Source organism: Podarcis bocagei (genome assembly GCF_964188305.1).
Source record: "Podarcis bocagei genome assembly, chromosome: 8".
In the NCBI taxonomy this organism is placed as follows: Eukaryota; Metazoa; Chordata; class Lepidosauria; order Squamata; family Lacertidae; genus Podarcis; species Podarcis bocagei.
Window position 1 is genome coordinate 67,557,802 of NC_138133.1, and position 16,385 is coordinate 67,574,186.

Consider the following 16,385-nt stretch of genomic DNA (forward strand, 5'->3'; position numbering starts at 1 on the left):
TCTGAAGCCTTGACTTCTTGTTATTGTAAAATGAGTGTCACCGATTCAGGGAACAACCCAGGTTGCTCCTTGTAAGATATAATAAAGTAATTGTATTTTATTGCTTTTGTTTCTTTTGCTTGCATGTTTTTGTATTGCGGTTTTAATCCCATGGACTTCAGTTTGCATGTGTGCTCCACGGAAACACCAGAGACCATAGTTTGGGAAACACGCCTCTAATCACCACCTGCTTGCTGGCTAGGCATTAATGTTTTCCTGCCTGCAAAACATTTGTTGTGTGTACAGATATAGCTGCACACTTCAAGCAAATCATCACATGCAATGTTCCATATATGTTTGCTTTTCAACACATATCCTGGAATTCCATAACTTCACATCTCAAGCACATGGGACAAGTGTTCAGGTCTGCCCTCATCACTGCAAAATCAGTATTTGATATGGCTGTAATTTAGCTTATGTTAGTAAATTGTTGTTTTTCGTAAAAGTTCAAAAAGGATTTTCAGTGCAACCTGCTTTGAAATTGCTCTGTGATGAAGACTGAGCTAAAAATGTTTTCAGCAAATAAAATATATATAGGTTGCATGCAAAAGATGTGCTTTCTGTGTATTTATTTATTTTTTAAAAACCTATGGCACTTTTAAAGGTGCCCTAGGTGGACTTTGGGTGGCCAGGATTGGCTTGTATCAGGGATCAACCATTCCTCCTATTTCTAGGAACTGGGTTCTAAGTACCGTACGTTTAGCCCTCAATTCTCTTGGTAGCTTTGAGGAAAATCATATTTGCAGGAGAAAGAAAATATAGTACTTCTTCATACTGCACAAAGTTATATGGGACTTTCTACCACAAGAAGCTAGGGACGCGGGTGGCGCTGTGGGTTAAATCAGAAGGTCGGCGGTTCGAATCCCCACGACGGGGTGAGCTCCCGTTGCTCGGTCCCTGCCCCTGCCAACCTAGCAGTTCGAAAGCACGTCAAAGTGCAAGTAGATAAATAGGTACCGCTCTGGCAGGAAGGTAAACAGCGTTTCTGTGCACTGCTCTGGTTTGCCAGAAGCAGCTTAGTCATGCTGGCCACATGACCCAGAAGCTGTACACTGGCTCCCTCGGCCAGTAAAACAAGATGAGCGTCGCAACCCCAGAGTCGGCCAGGACTGGACCTGATGGTCAGGGGTCCCTTTACCTTTACCACAAGAAGCTATACTTCCTCTAGGATAAACGGCAGCTTTCTAGTCACTGGGGAACAATGTTGGAATTGGGCTGTTGTTCAGAAGTAATGCCATTCCTCTGCTATGAGCAGGGAGATAGTTCTTATCTATTTTCATTGCTCCCTATTCCCTACCAGTGCAGTCGGCCAACCTTTGACCACTTGTCAGTGCCTAGTTTGGTGGGGCCTGCTTGCCTAACCTGCCCTCAGTGTTGGGTTTATAGATTTTTAGAAGAACAAATAATGAGTTTGGTCAGAGCATCCGTGTGTGTGTGTGTTTCTCTCTCTGTGTGTGTGTGCATTAACCACAGCCTTGACCAACTGTCCTTTCACTAGGCAGAGAGAAACCATCTCCCCTGAAGAAGACAGGGCTTCATGTTGTTGTTTTTTTAAAAGCTTGTTTACATTTTTATCCACTCTCATCCCTGAAGGCTTTGGTGTAGACCAACAAAAGTTTAAAAAGCAAAGTCAGCTCTAAACGATACTTTCTAGAAACAGCCCGCCTGTAATTTCAGTAAAATCACTTTTATCATGTCCCAGGCTGTTTCTGCATAGTGAACTTCTGCAATGACACCTTGAAAGCTTGAGATTTGGTGGGGGATACTGAACTAAGCATTTGGAGAAAATCCAATTTATTTTCTTTCCGAAAAAAGGAGAAGGTTTCTAGTTCTCAAGGCTGAGAAAGTACAGACAATGGTTCAAATGGATTGGGACTGAGTGGATGACTCCTCAGTTGCCATGCATAGATTCTTAACTCTATATAGAATGCTTATGCAACATCATCATCATCATCATCATCATCATCATAAATTTATATACCACCTATCTGGTCCAATATCATTCATTGTAGAGCACCCCACAGTGTTATAAAGTAATGATCTAATTAATTTTTTGTTGGGTTGAAACTCCCCTTGCACTGGAGGCTGATGTAGACAGAGAGAGAAACTGCTGTGTTTCCTAGACTGTCCTTTCTGACCTAACCTGTGCTGACCTTCCTTCATTTCCTACTTACTTCCTTTTTATTATCACCTTGGGAGAAGAGACATCCTTTTGTGTGTCTCCTGCTGAAATGCAAGAGCAAGCATAGCTCAGGGCATCACCACCTGAGGTAGAGAGAACTGAGATCTTTCCTGTCAATCAAGCATGTATTTCATGCAGCAAACATAGCTTTCTTATTTTCCGAAAGTCAAGAGTCTCAGTGTGATTATACCCAGGATAAAGTGTGCTCCTCCAACAGGAATCCAGCATTTAAGTTCAATGTTTGCAGAGTGTTTTAACTCCAAATGCCAACGTTTTCAACAAGTACTGGTTTGAGTGTTGGACTGGGACCATGAAGGTCACTGAGTGACCTTGGGGCCAGTCACTGATCCTCAAGGATCATCCACACTTTTCTTTTGTCCTGGGTTTTCTAAACAGGTCTGTGTCCCAAGTGCTTTTTATTTCTTTGACCAACTGTGCTCCCCAGGGAAATCTGCCTGGCATCTAACCTACCTCACAGATCTACCAGTGATCGCAAGCGAAAAAGTCACTTAGAACAAAAGAACAGAGCTTCTCTGAATTTGGGGCTGTGACACCCTCCCATTTACTCGACATCAAGTGCACTCCCAACACTGGTTTGGGAAGCGATCTTCCTATAAGGTTAGCCACAATCCACATCTATCCTGTTTTTTCTATGAAATACTGCATTTTTTAAAAAAAATAATAATTGTTATTAAAGATTTCTTAGTTTACAAAAATATGTGCATTGTCTCTTTTCCCAAGTTGTGTTTTCTACAGATCCGTTACAGTGGTACCTCGGGTTACAAACACCTCAGGTTACAGACTCCGCTAACCTGGAAGTAGTACCTCGGGTTAAGAACTTTACCTTAGGATGAGAACAGAAATTGTGCGGTGGTGGCAGCGGGAGGCCCCATTAGCTAAAGTGGTACCTCAGCTTAAGAACGGTTTCAGGTTAAGAATGGACCTCCGGAATGAATTAAGTTTGTAACCAGAGGTACCACTGTACATTTGTTGCAAGACATTAGTATTGCATGCAGTATTCGGTTGGGAAGAAAAGAGGGGGAAAGAGGGGTGGAGTGGCAATGCTTCTATTTTTCTCCTTAGTGTATGTGTGGGGTTTTGTGTCAGTGTCACCTGTGTGGGTTCTCTTTCTATTTGCTTGTTATATTTCCTTGGTGTTGAGTAGTGGCGTAGGAAGGGGGTGCGCGGTGGGTGCAGGCCGCCCCGGGTGTCATCACTGAGGGGGGTGTGTGTGTGTGACAAAATGGCAAAAATGTGTGTTTTTGAAAAAATAACTCCCGCGCCCACTACAGAAGCACTCTCCTCTCGAGTGATTTCCAGAAACCAGAAGCATTGCTGTCTCCAACTTTGCAGGCAGAGCGCAGCCTTTATGGCTAGTAGACTTTGCCATCCCTCTCCTCCATGCATCTGCCTAATCCAGAGGCATAGCTAGGTGAGGCAGGGGGCACTGGGCCACATGTCTCTCATGAGGGGGAGGCAGTGGGCGAACTGCCTGCAAGCTCCGCACTGCTTTTCCGAGAAGCGCAGGGCTTGTGTCTGCCCACCGCCTCAGCTGCCTTGGCTCGCCCTGCCCCCATGGGCAGCTTGCCCTGCCACCATGGGCAGCTCGCTCCGCCCCTCAGCTGCAGGGCATGCGCGCTGTCCCAGGCACCTGTTAGAAAATTAGTAAATTTACTTGTTAGTAAATTACTCTGGGAATTTAATTGATGTTTCCATGAGCATAGACCGGGGGGCCAGTAAATAAATAAAAATACTTAACTAAAAGTAGAAATTGTAGAAAGATTTTGACAGATTTTTCAGAGCACTTAGGGGGTCAAAAGAAAGTAATTTAAAACAACTGTTGTTGAGACATTTCATTTTGAATCTGCTAGACAGAATCAGAGAGAGGATGGTGACAGATGGGTGGCCTGCCCACCCCACAACACAAATCCTGGCTATGCCCACGGATATTTCAGTTGTTAACATTTCACTGGACGTTGTATTGTCCTGCTAGATCTTACATTGATTGTAACCCACCCTGGGACCCTGAAGAAAATGAGAAAATGTTGCCGTGCGCTATTTGCACAATTTTGTCACATGTATTTATTTACAGAGTTTAAACTACGGTCCTGTAAAGTATTGACAGTTTATCCCTGAAAAACCTGAAAATGGGGGGAAATGGCGCATTCTTTCAAATCCAGTTCTCCAAAAACCACTCACCTACCACCACCCTTCCCTTGAACACGTTTCAGTGCAGAAAATCTCGAATATTTGTCCTTCACATATTTATTTCATTCAGTTAACTCAATGGATTGTTATGTAAAGCTCAAGGGACAGTGAAACGGTGACAAGAATTTCAGCTGGCAGAGTTATTTACCATGTGAACTAACAATGTTCTTGAACTCCACCCAGCGAGTCAGGATCACTTCTGAACTGGATCTCAAGACTACATTGTTTCGGTTCCTACTTCCCAGAGGGGAGGGAAAGAAAACTTTCTTATTTGACCGTACAGTAACTGATTTTGTTCTTGTCTCACTGCAGGTGTTTTTAAATAGTAGGAAGAGCTCTTAAAAGGCCATTTTAAAAAAGGATGGTTAGATCAGCCCACAAATCAGTTAAGCCGAAGTCAAATATACACCCTTTAGCGACCATTTGGGGGCCTACAAGAACTTGAACTTGGAGCTAGCCATTCTTCTGCACCTGCATTGCCCATCGAGTTCAGTGAAATGTAATTGGCACAGAGCAGGGATGTTGAACTGTGGCTCTCCAGAGGTTGTTGGACTACAACTCCCATGATCCCTGACCATTGGCCATGGTGGCTGGGGCTCATGGGAGCTGGAGTCCAGCAGAGTGTACATGGAGACAAAGGTTTGGGATAGTAGGTTGTATCCTGTGCTGGATTACCAAATAGGCAGAGTAGGCACCGGCCTTTGGGCCCCACGCCTCTTGGGGCCCCGCGACAATGGATCAAAATTGGTTTATTAAAACTGTTGGCTGGTAGAATGAAAAACTTATTAGGAGATAATTTGCAAGCCCCCCACCCTGAGATTTTGCCTGCCTAAGGGCCTCTACAGAGTTAATCCGGCATTGCTGTTCCACTCGCATAGGAGACTTCTGTTTTTGCAATGACACATCCCCCTTCTCTCCTTCCCCTAAAGCCCCTGCTTCAGAGGGTTCGGGGTCTCTCCAGAGAATATTTGGGGGGCTTTGCAGACTGAGGAGAGGAAAGGGGGTTCCTGTTGCATCAGTGGAACACAGCATTGGATGTAACCCAGTGTCTTCTCCCTGTATCTGCTATAGAAATGTCATTTTATACAAGGAATAGCCCTATTGATTGGTTTCAGGGTGAGAGATGGCTATCCGCTTTGTCGAAAACCTTAACACCGAAGCAATAAAAATAGGAAATTTCACACAGGGGATCAACAATGCTGGAAAATTATAAGCATGTGCTTACTTTGCATGGGATCTCATTTATACTTTTATTTACTAGCACTTGGGGAACAAGAGAGGTTCGCCGCTGCAGTGTTTATTTACATGTACAGAGAATGTCACACTTCCCATTAATTTGTCATAATTTGTATTTCTGCTTGGAGACTCCAGCTATGTAAACTCAACCCCTGGTTTTACTATCATTTGTAATTTACCCAGCTGTTCAGCTAACTCCAGAGGCCGCCCACTCCTGCAGCCGATTCCCAAAATGAGGCATTATCTCTAAAATTATGGTGTAATCACTTCTCCTGAATTCGTTGCTGAGCCTGTGCTTCTCGATTCCTTGGGGGCTCTAAGTCTTTTAGAGCTTAACTTCGGAGCCTGTTCTCACAATCACCCCAATGTCTGGGCCCAGAGGAAGAAAGTCAAACCGTTCTGGAGGCTTCAGTCGGTGGCAAGGCTGTTGTGTACATCTGCGGCAAAAGGGGCGAAAATATACAGTCAGTCCTTCGTTTGTTTTTGCCATGCTGCTGAAGTAGATGACTCATCTACGTATGTGTCTTTGATTCTTTATTTATTTTAGTTGTTAGTCATTATCAACATGACAAAAAGGTCTGTTAAAATGGATAAAATCCATGCTTTTAACCAGTGCTATTTTATCTAGAAAAAGAGGTGCTGGAACTCACCATGAACACCTCCCTCCCTCTCTTAGAATGGCAATGACGCCTACTTGAGAGGTGCCGGAATGGAGTTCCAGCTGAAAAAAGCCCTGCTTTTAACAATATGAAGACATAATTAGACTCCGAGGGGCCAATTCTGGAGCAAGAGTCGCTGGGGTGAGCAGTTTCGGATGCGGCAGAGCTTCAGGTTAGCTGGGCTCTGCTGGTGGCAAATCTTGGCTCAGCTGAAGATAATGGCAGTGTAACTTGGGTGACACTGTGGGTTAAACCACTGAGCCTAGGGCTTGCTGATCACAAGGTCGTGGTTCGAATCCCTGCAACTGGGTGAGCTCCCGTTGCTCGGTCCCTGCTCCTGCCAACCTAGCAGTTCGAAAGCACGTCAGAGTGCAAGTAGATAAATAGGTACCGCTCTGGCAGGAAGGTAAACGGCGTTTCCGTGCACTGCTCTTGTTTGCCAGAAGGGGCTTAGTCATGCTGGCCACATGACCCGGAAGCTGTACGCTGGCTCCCTCAGCCAATAAAGCGAGATGAGCTCCACAACCCCAGAGTCGTCTGCAACTGGACCTAATGGTCAGGTGGTACCTTTACCTTTAACTTGTTCATCCCATCTCAGCTGAGGCCAGCGTTAGTTCCAGAAAAGGGGCGGGGTGTAGATGTTGTGGGGGCGGGATTAAGCCCATTCAGATCAGTCATGTGATCTGGCAACCCTGCACAGAACATTACTGTATTTCGCTTTCCCTCTGCTACGCTTAGGCAGAGCAGCAGCAGCCCAACTGCTGAATGGGATTTGGATCTGGTGTGACTTTATGCCAGCTTAATGCACACCAACTCGCTTTATGCCAGTGCTCTAAGAGGAGCTGGCTTCAGACACCAGGCCTGATGGCAGACCAACTGAACGCTACAAAGGTGTCTGCAAATGTCTGGCAACATCAACCCCGTTGGCAGTGTTCGAAACTCCCATTGTTCTAGGTGCATTTTGCGACAGGGAATTTCATTAGCGCAAGCGCAGTACTGCACCTAAATTTTCAAATTAAAACTGGGGAGTGGAAGGAAAGGAGAACCTTTTTCTGCCTCTACACTTCCAGCTACTCTCCGAAGGCTGGAGAAGAGATGCTATTAAGAATATTAGGGGGTGGGCAGGGGAAGGACTAGACCATGTGAAAAATGAACATACTGTAATATTTTAGCTGCAGTTCATTCATTTTCAGCTTCGTATTCTTGTTATAAATAAACATTCCATAACTTAGGTTTAAGGTGTCATTTAGCTTCTAGCTTTCATATCTTGGTTTCTAATACTGCCCACCAGGTGCGAACCCCTTGCAGATGACTGTAGCACAGTCAGGTCATGCTTCCATAGCAATGACCAGAGGAGGAATGACTGCTGGGAGGAGCACAGAGAGAAGAAACACCCTGGTGCATCTGCAGCAGCACAACCGGACACCTTCATCTGCCCCAGCTGCAACAAAACATGCCTCTCCTGTATCAGTTTCTGCAGCCACAGCAGGTACTGTGACCTTCCAAAAGTTTGCCTTCACTCCCAAAGGCATACTCCTCCATTCTTTCCCGAAACAGACAGATGCCAACCATGTTTTATGCCAGCTTCGTGTGTGTCGGCTTGCTCTCTTACTTTAACATCATCTCAGGCTGCAATCCCATTCATGAGGGATGGGGATTGTTGGACTGCCACTACCATCAGCATGCATGGCCATTGGTCAAGGATGAGGGAGTTGGAGTCCACTTATGTGATATTAAGCCCCTTTGAACTCAACTGGACTTAATTTTGAGTAGACAGTATATAGCAATACTGGTGAATCTCTGGTCCTCCAGGTGTTGCTGGACTACAACTCCCATCATCCTGGGCCATTGGCCATGCTGGCTGGTGGAGGGCTGTAGGCTTCCCAACCCTGATATAACAAATTGGTTTGTATATGTCAGTGTTTCAGCCTGGTTGTTTATCTTCAGTGAATCATGTCCATTCCAGTAGTGGAATAACTTATCAACTATATTCATATTACATTGACATTTTCTTTTGTCCTCTCTAACATGCATAAGATGATTACGTTTCAAACTCTTCTACAGCCGCCAATTTAATTTCCCATTGTATTATTGTTGGGATTTCCATTCCCCCACCCTTTTAAAAAAACAGCTGAGTTATAAGGATTCAATCCAGTGCCGTAATAAAATGATCTGCAGTATTGTCTCATTAGTACATGCTTCTTTCATGACCATAGGGTAGGGCTCTTCTCCAAGCAAACACTGTGACAATGGCAGGCTCCAGATCAAGCTATCAACATTATAGAAAACAGATCTGCAATGTACAGATTTACCTTATTTTTATTTGCTAAAAAATTTCTGCACAATATTGCCAACATTAAGGGGAAAAATGTTGTATGGCAGTGTACAGCATAAAATCAACAGTAAAATTGCATTCATTAAACAAGTAGAAAATGTGTCACCAGTAGGAGATCAGTTTAATGCATCAATGCACGACTGTACATGTCTGTTTTATGTTCACCAGGAGCACAGTCCAAAGCGCAGGTGCCACCACACTAAAGGCCATGTGTGGTGGCAGGGCTTCATGAAGAAGCAGCGTTATGGGTTACATGCAGAGAACATACCACATGGACACATAGGACAAATATTCATTTTTTAAAATGTATGTGGATTGCATCCCATAGACAGTGGGAGACAAAGTATACACTGGCCGATGGAACTATAGACTAACTTGTGGCTCCAGTAGAACAAGTGCATTATAGTTGTTCATGAGTCTTCATATTAGTCATTTTCAAACAGGTGGAGTGCATGACAAAATTATGTCACTTAGGTCACTAGACCTCATGATTCTTGTAAAGGCATCTAAAGGCACAGTCCTAACCCTACATCCACCTGGATGAGTTAGGATCTATTGGCTCTTTGGCTCAGCCATCTGGTTGCCAGCTATGCCAGCATAGGCCCCCAAGCCTGCCTCAGCCAGTGATATGCTGGCTTAACTCCCCCATTGCAACTGGGCTGAGCCCAACAAATTTGATGCTGAATAAGGAGCATTCCAGGGGAGTGGTGCAGGCTGGAGCAGGCAGTGAGGACTTATGGTGAATCTTAACTCTGTTCAGATGTCAGGGACCATGCTGAGGAAGACTGCACTGAGGAAGAATGGTGGGAGCCACCCCTCCCCCTGATCCTGATCCTGAATCTTCCCAGGAGCAGGAGGACAGCATAGATTTGGAACAGTGGTTTGCAGAGGGGCATAGTTCAGAAGGCAGAAGCTGGGAAATACTGGATGGAGAACAGCCAGCAGAAGAAACACTAGAAGAGAGAGTTAACAGATTCACTGTCTCTGGATAGCATTCACCCCCCTTCTCCAAAGTCATGGAGTGCTCAGAAAGTGTCAGAGCAGAAAGCACAGCAGGTACAAGCTCAGATTACTAGACGTAGGAGTGACGTAGACTAATAGGGACGGAGAGGGGAGTGTCCTTTAATTGGGAGCACCACCATTTCTAGGAGATGTGTTCTTTGTTCTCTTGCTGTGGTTATTAAAGATTCTAACTGGTAAGGCGTTCCTTTCGTTTGATCTCTTATCTACTACCATGGGGGGAGGAAGCCCATTCCCCGAAGCCTGACATCAGCTCAGGCTCATGGTCTGGCAACATGGCAGAACTTAACGCTGGCAAAAAGGATGGTGAAAGTCCAACCACAGAATGGAAGTCAATGGGGAGGGGAGGGGAGGGGAAGGTTCCTAATCCTCAGAAAGGCTCGCCTTCTTGTGCCACCCCTCCTGCTCGCTTGAGATCTGGCTTGAACCCTGGCCAATCACACGGCAGCTCACCTCACATCTTGCATCCGGTGGCACAGCAGGCTGCCTCAAAAGTGCAAAAGGACTGTGTGCTTGGGAGAGGGGTACAGGGTTACCTGGTAAAAAGTACTTTACACTAGAAGGACACAGCCAACAAACTCTAGGCACTCTCAGCAGTTCTCAAACAAGGACCGCCCACCAGAGATGGGAAGCAAATGAGACCTTTGTGATGAGACATCTCTCTGAAGTTTCTTTCCACAACATGAAAGCAGCAGCAGGTGCATGTTGGAGGTCCAGAAACCACTTGCACACAGCAGCTGCCACAGAGCCTAGCAGTAAGGTTGTTATGTACTAAGCGTGGATCCTAGAACAATAGGCAAGTAGGATCTTAGAATGCAACAACTGATGGGCTTACAGGAAAAGATCAATCAGGCTCCAGGAGGAAGTTAATCAGCCTATTAGGCTGGTAGAATGCAACAACTGATTGGCCTGCAGGAAAAGACCAATCAGACTCCAGGAGGGAAGCAGAATCATCCAATCAGACGGGACTCATTGTATAAATAATGTATATAAAAACCTGAGGTTTGGGGGGGCGATTCAATCACTGTTTTACAAGCTGCAATAAAGAGCATGAAATCACTACAGGACTCCGAGTATATTTCAAAGGTCATGCCAGGAATCCCCAAAGAAAGGCCAATTAACATTTCCATTCACATGATGAGGGCTGGCAGCACTCACAAGCACCCCCTAAATTTGCCCCAGAGCACTATCAGGTCCTGGCATGCAGGTCCCTGTGGAGGAACACCAAGGCTTCTGCCATTGCCTTCCTGGACACAGAGCAGTGGTGGGAGGCTCAGAATGCAGGGTGGGCTGACGATGAGCGGTCAGAGGGAGAAGATTGGGAGGAGGAGGAGGTGCCAGGGTTTAGTGAGCAGGGAGAGTCTGTGGCAGAGAGAAGTCTAGAATCAGGAGAGAAGGGAGGCAAGAGTCAGGCTGATGCCTGGTCTTCCAAGTTGAGTAGAGGTATGAAGCAGGTGCACCAGCGAAGTCTCAGCTTGCTTGGGAAGGACCTGGGAGAGGAGACTTAGGCTGCTGTGGTTGCAGCAGGATCCTTCAGTCTCCATGACTGCCTCATAGGGGCAAGACTTACCGAGGAGAGTTGCTGTGCTCATTAGGCCTAGCTCTCCTGAGCAGACCTGGTTTATTCTAATAAAGAGTTCACTTAACTCCATGTGATTTATTGCTGGCTCGCTCCTGACAGCTGCCACCACCAGCTGCCAGCCTTGAGCACTACACAATATGGAAGTGCTTAGCAGGGGACCTGCACCGTGGACACTGAGGACACACAAGGAAAGGTAAGAGGTTGCCAGTTGCGGAGGAGGCTGCTGCAACCACTAACCCTCATTGCCATCCCCATGTCTGATTGCCTAGCAGACACGTAGCTTGGAGAAGGCGGCAGCAGCACTTGCACTACTGGTGGTTATGGTCCAATACGGAGAGCCACACTTGCAGAGTTGCATTGAGCTGAAACACAACAATCAAGCTAAAGCTAAGAGCAGCATTTTGCTTTCCCCACCTCGGTGCTCGTTTTGCGTTACAAGGCCCTTGAAGTTGTGTCCCATGTTAACACAAACATAGCGATTCACTTTTACTTTACAGGTCTTTTTTTTTAAGTATTTATTTGACGGGGAGCCCTGTTGCACAGGTCTGTTCAACTGCTGGTTCCCAACGCTGATCAACAGTGTGCAAAGTGTGTCACATCTGGATGTACTATTTTCTCCCTTTTTATTATGCAGTACACAGTAGGTCTCTGTACAGAGGAAGGATATGATTTGAGACTGGTGGGTTCATAGCACCACCCTGTGGACAGCAGGGGGGAAAAAACCTCTACGGGTGCAACGGCTACAAGATTCGCCTTGCATTTGTGTCTATTGTGTTTGGAAGCAGCCCAATCTGTTTCAGACCTGCTTGTTGTCATTTCGGTCCCATTCATTATTTGGGGCCAAGTGTGATGTGCTAAACCCAAAGCTCTTGTTTCATGCCTGTTGACTACAATAGCAAATCCCCATGCACCTTTTATATTTCGCCCCCTTTCACCTAAGAGGATGAAAGCTGCAAGCAAAGGTGCTTCTCCAGAGTGGATTAAGCCCACCAAATTTCAGGCATATCCACCCAGGAGTTTCTGTGCAGGAAATATTTAAAGCCATTATTATTATTATTATTATTATTATTATTATTATTATTGATGAAAAGTTTCTTAAGTTTCTAAATATTCCTCCAGAATCAGATGGAAACTACAGGTGTGGCTGCCTCTTCCAAAGAGATTAGGCCTGTCATGTTTCCCATTTCTTACCATCCCTGACCACTGGCCACCTTGGCTGGGATTCATGGGTGCGAGTGTCCAGAGACACTCGGAAGGCCACAGGCTGATTCCCCACCCCATAGATGAATAAACCATCTTCGGATCTCAAGCTTTGAGTGCTATTAAAGGGGAAGGGGCTCCCTTGCAGAAGGGATATACTTGGCTCCATAAACAGGATTTTAATACTTGCCCCGCAGTTTGTTTTGTAGGTACAGAGCTGTATGCTGGTAAAAATGTTATCACCACACAGTGAAAAGGAAGCCGTAAAGAGAGACCCTGATTTGTTTCCCAAGCATTTAAAGAGCTACAGATTATTATTAATTTTTTTTGGGGGGGGAGGAGGGGAGCCACTCTTCTTCAGCCAAAGGATTTGGCAAGTGTAACATACATAAAAATGTAGGGAAGTGGCCAAAATAAGTTGGAGGGGTCATTTCCTCAACTGATAGGAAAAGGCCAAGCAATTAGCTAACCCCCTGTCCGGAAAATTTAATTCAAGAGTATTTGGTGTAGTGGTGAAGGGATCCAGTGCAAGGATTTTGCTTTTAAAAAGCATGTAGCATTCTCCACATCTAAAACAAATCCTGAAATGGATTTGAATTAAAGATTCAAAAAGAAAATCTTTGCCACAAGCACATTATTGCAAAGCAATTTTCCCTGATAGACACATTTTTGCAAAGTGATTTTCCCTTATATAAGGCATTTTAAAGTGTTATTTTCACTAATATATGCATTTGAAATACAAACTTAGGCTAGTATATGCATTCTCTACATATTACTACTTGTTTGGAGAACAGTGTTGCAAAAATCAGGAGTGCTAATGTCAAAGGGTGGTTGTTTTTCAGTTCACATATTGTTTCAAAAGGTGTGGATTAGGTCAGGTCTTTAAATGCAAATATAATCAAATTTCTCCCTGCATCCCTATCGCCACCATAGAGGCCTGAATAGATCTATGACCTTTCCTTTTCCAGAAGCAAAGCATACTTTAAAAGCAAAAATAGGTATTTGGCAGTTGGGGTTATACACATGCTGGTATTGTTCAACAATGTGCTTGTCTGCAGCATACTCTGGCAGATTACATAGTCATTATTGATAGAATTTCACTCATATAGTGCTAGATCATCATCTCAAGACTTCAGGATGGAGCAAGATGATATCAAAATTAGAATTACCGGTACCATTCATTTAAGAGCCATAAATCACTATGAATAAAGAGGGGCACAACAAGTAATGAGAAATGCCATTAAACCATAACAGAGATGCTAATGTGATATGCCAAAGTCTCCCTTCCCTGTAAGTATGCGAAATTAACTCTAGCCACAATGACTAGAACAAGCGCCAAGCAACAATACTTGCATTTGCGGCATTGCCCTGATCTCTGCAAGCTCTGTTTGTTTTCAGGGTGGGCAAACAATTTCCATTGTAATGATAATCGAGAGGGCCAAATTCTGTTCTGAGAGAGGAACCTAATCCAGTATCTATAAAACAACATGAGCAAAGAATACGTTCCAAGAAAGCGAATATCAGATTAAATTCCACTTTACCTCTGTAGGTCTTGGCTCTAGAAAAAGTGTTTCAAGTTACTGCTTCCTTTAGGCAGGTCCATTGGCAAAATTCAGTGATAAAAATACACCCTGCAGTCATTATTCCGTGTTGGATTCTAACTGACGAGAAAGCTCAGTAGTGTTTGGCTGGGACACTGTCCAAAACCCAATCACCTACTCTACTGCAGCAAAAGTTTGGAAAGGGCCAGCCTTTGAAACACAAAACCATCATTTTGCTTGTATTGATGTTAAACAGATAAAATTGACTGAGAAATAACACACAAGGAAATACAGCTACAAGTGAGCAAAGTAATAAAACCCAGGTCTGTGCAAGGATAAAGCTGGTCAATAGTTAATTTAATTTTTTTTTTACCCTCACTGTTTTTCAGAAAAACAGAAAAAGGCTTCCAGAGCAGCTAAAAAATACCAGTTCCTAGTAACTCCAGCTACCATGGGCCAATGGTTTTGGATGGAGTTGTAATTCCAGTCCTGGAAGCCCACAGGTTCCTCATTTTATGACACTGGTTCTCTACCATCTCAGGAAAGAGTTATCCCCAGCCCCAGTACCTGATATCTAGTTTGGCTGGCCATTCCAGGTCCTCTAAATCTGTCTGCAGAGCATATAGAGTAACATGGAGCTGTTGGTCCTTCCCCTAAAAATTCTGTATCTGCTATTGCTAGTACCATCAGGCACAGTGCAAACCAATTCTCACAATCCCAAACCACCTCTTGTCAGCCCGACAGCAAAGGAGCACTTCAGGAACATAGAAAGCTGCCTTATTATACTGAGTTATATCACTAGTCCATTTAGTCCAATATTGTCTACACTGACTGGCAGCAGCCCATGATTTCTATCTACATAGAGCTTTTTTTCTTATATTTCCCAAATATCCAACACTGTGATTGGAAAGCTAGCATTTTAAAAAAATAATAATACAGCAAGCATGTTAGAACATTTAACATTTGTGTTTTAACATCTCCAGATTTTATTAGGTGTTCTTTATACAGTCATCTGGTCTGTTTAAAGATTGAGCAATAATATAAAAGGAAATACAGCTACAAATGATTGAAGTAATAAAATCCTGAAACTAAATAGTATCTCATAATTCATTTTACACAGCATATATTAGGTTTCATTACATCAGTACATGACTTAGTAGTAAATTCTCCTGGGGGCTATAAACCTTTAAGAAGCTGTCATCTTGAAATTATATATATTTAAAAAAGAATAATTGAAGAAGTGCTTTATTGATCTATGGCACAACTCCATCTAGTGCCAGGGTGAAGAATTCTTCTAAGCTATTTTATTGTTTCCATTCCAAAACATGGCATTTCTTATTCTTACTAAACCTTAGAATGGTGGATTAGTCACAAGGCTAGTAAGCCAACACATTCAGTATTTCGTCTTTCTGCTTATCTGAACTGATGCACATTTTGGTGCCTGCTCAAAACAACAACAACAGCAAAATTCTCACACTTAGTTTCCTGACATGGGAATCTAACTGAACATACAGATCTGTGTCTGCATATTGAGTATTCAACTAAACAGCTTCGATGCAGTTTCAGATGTGTTTTAGTTAACAGTATTTCTGGAAACATGGGAAGCTGCTTTACTGTGTCAATTATTTGCATTGATAGGCAGAGGCTGTCCAGGGCTACAGCAGAGAATTCCCCATCCCTATCTCGAAATGCCAGGGATTGAGCCCGGACCTTTCTATATTCAAAGAACTGGCTCTACTGCTGATCTACAGGCCCTTCCCTATTATTAATTGTTGCTAGGACACTTTTGTTATTATTCATTTCTGTACTGCACACTCATGAAATCTATCTCAAAAAGACACAATGCTTGAGCTCTGCACAGATTTAGGTGCTTGAATTCAGATCTACTCTCACTAGTCAGTTTTAGGGAAAGAGGGGCCAACTCAAGTCTTCTTTCTCCCACAACTTACTTCCTAGCAATTTGTAAAAAAGGAGTTTGGGTGGGAGGGCAAGGGAGAGAACATTCCTTACCTTTACAGACCCTGTTTTTATGCAGTTGGCACTGATATGGGTTCAAGCACACAGATGTACTGACGTCAAATCTACTTTACCATCAAAGATCAATCACCACCAGTCAAGAGTTCAATATTTCAATTAGACAAGAGATGCAGGTGGCTCTGTGGTCTAAACCACTGAACCTCTTGGGCTTGCCGATCAGGTTGGCAGTTCAAATCTGCACAATGGAGTGAGCTCCTGTTGCTCTGTCCCAGGTCCTGCCTACCTAGCAGTGCGAAAGCGTGCCTGTGCAAGTAGATAAATAGGTACCGCTATGGCAGGAAGGTAAACACCATTTCCGCTCACTCTGGCACTCGTCACGGTCCTCCCTGTGCCAGTAGCGGTTTAT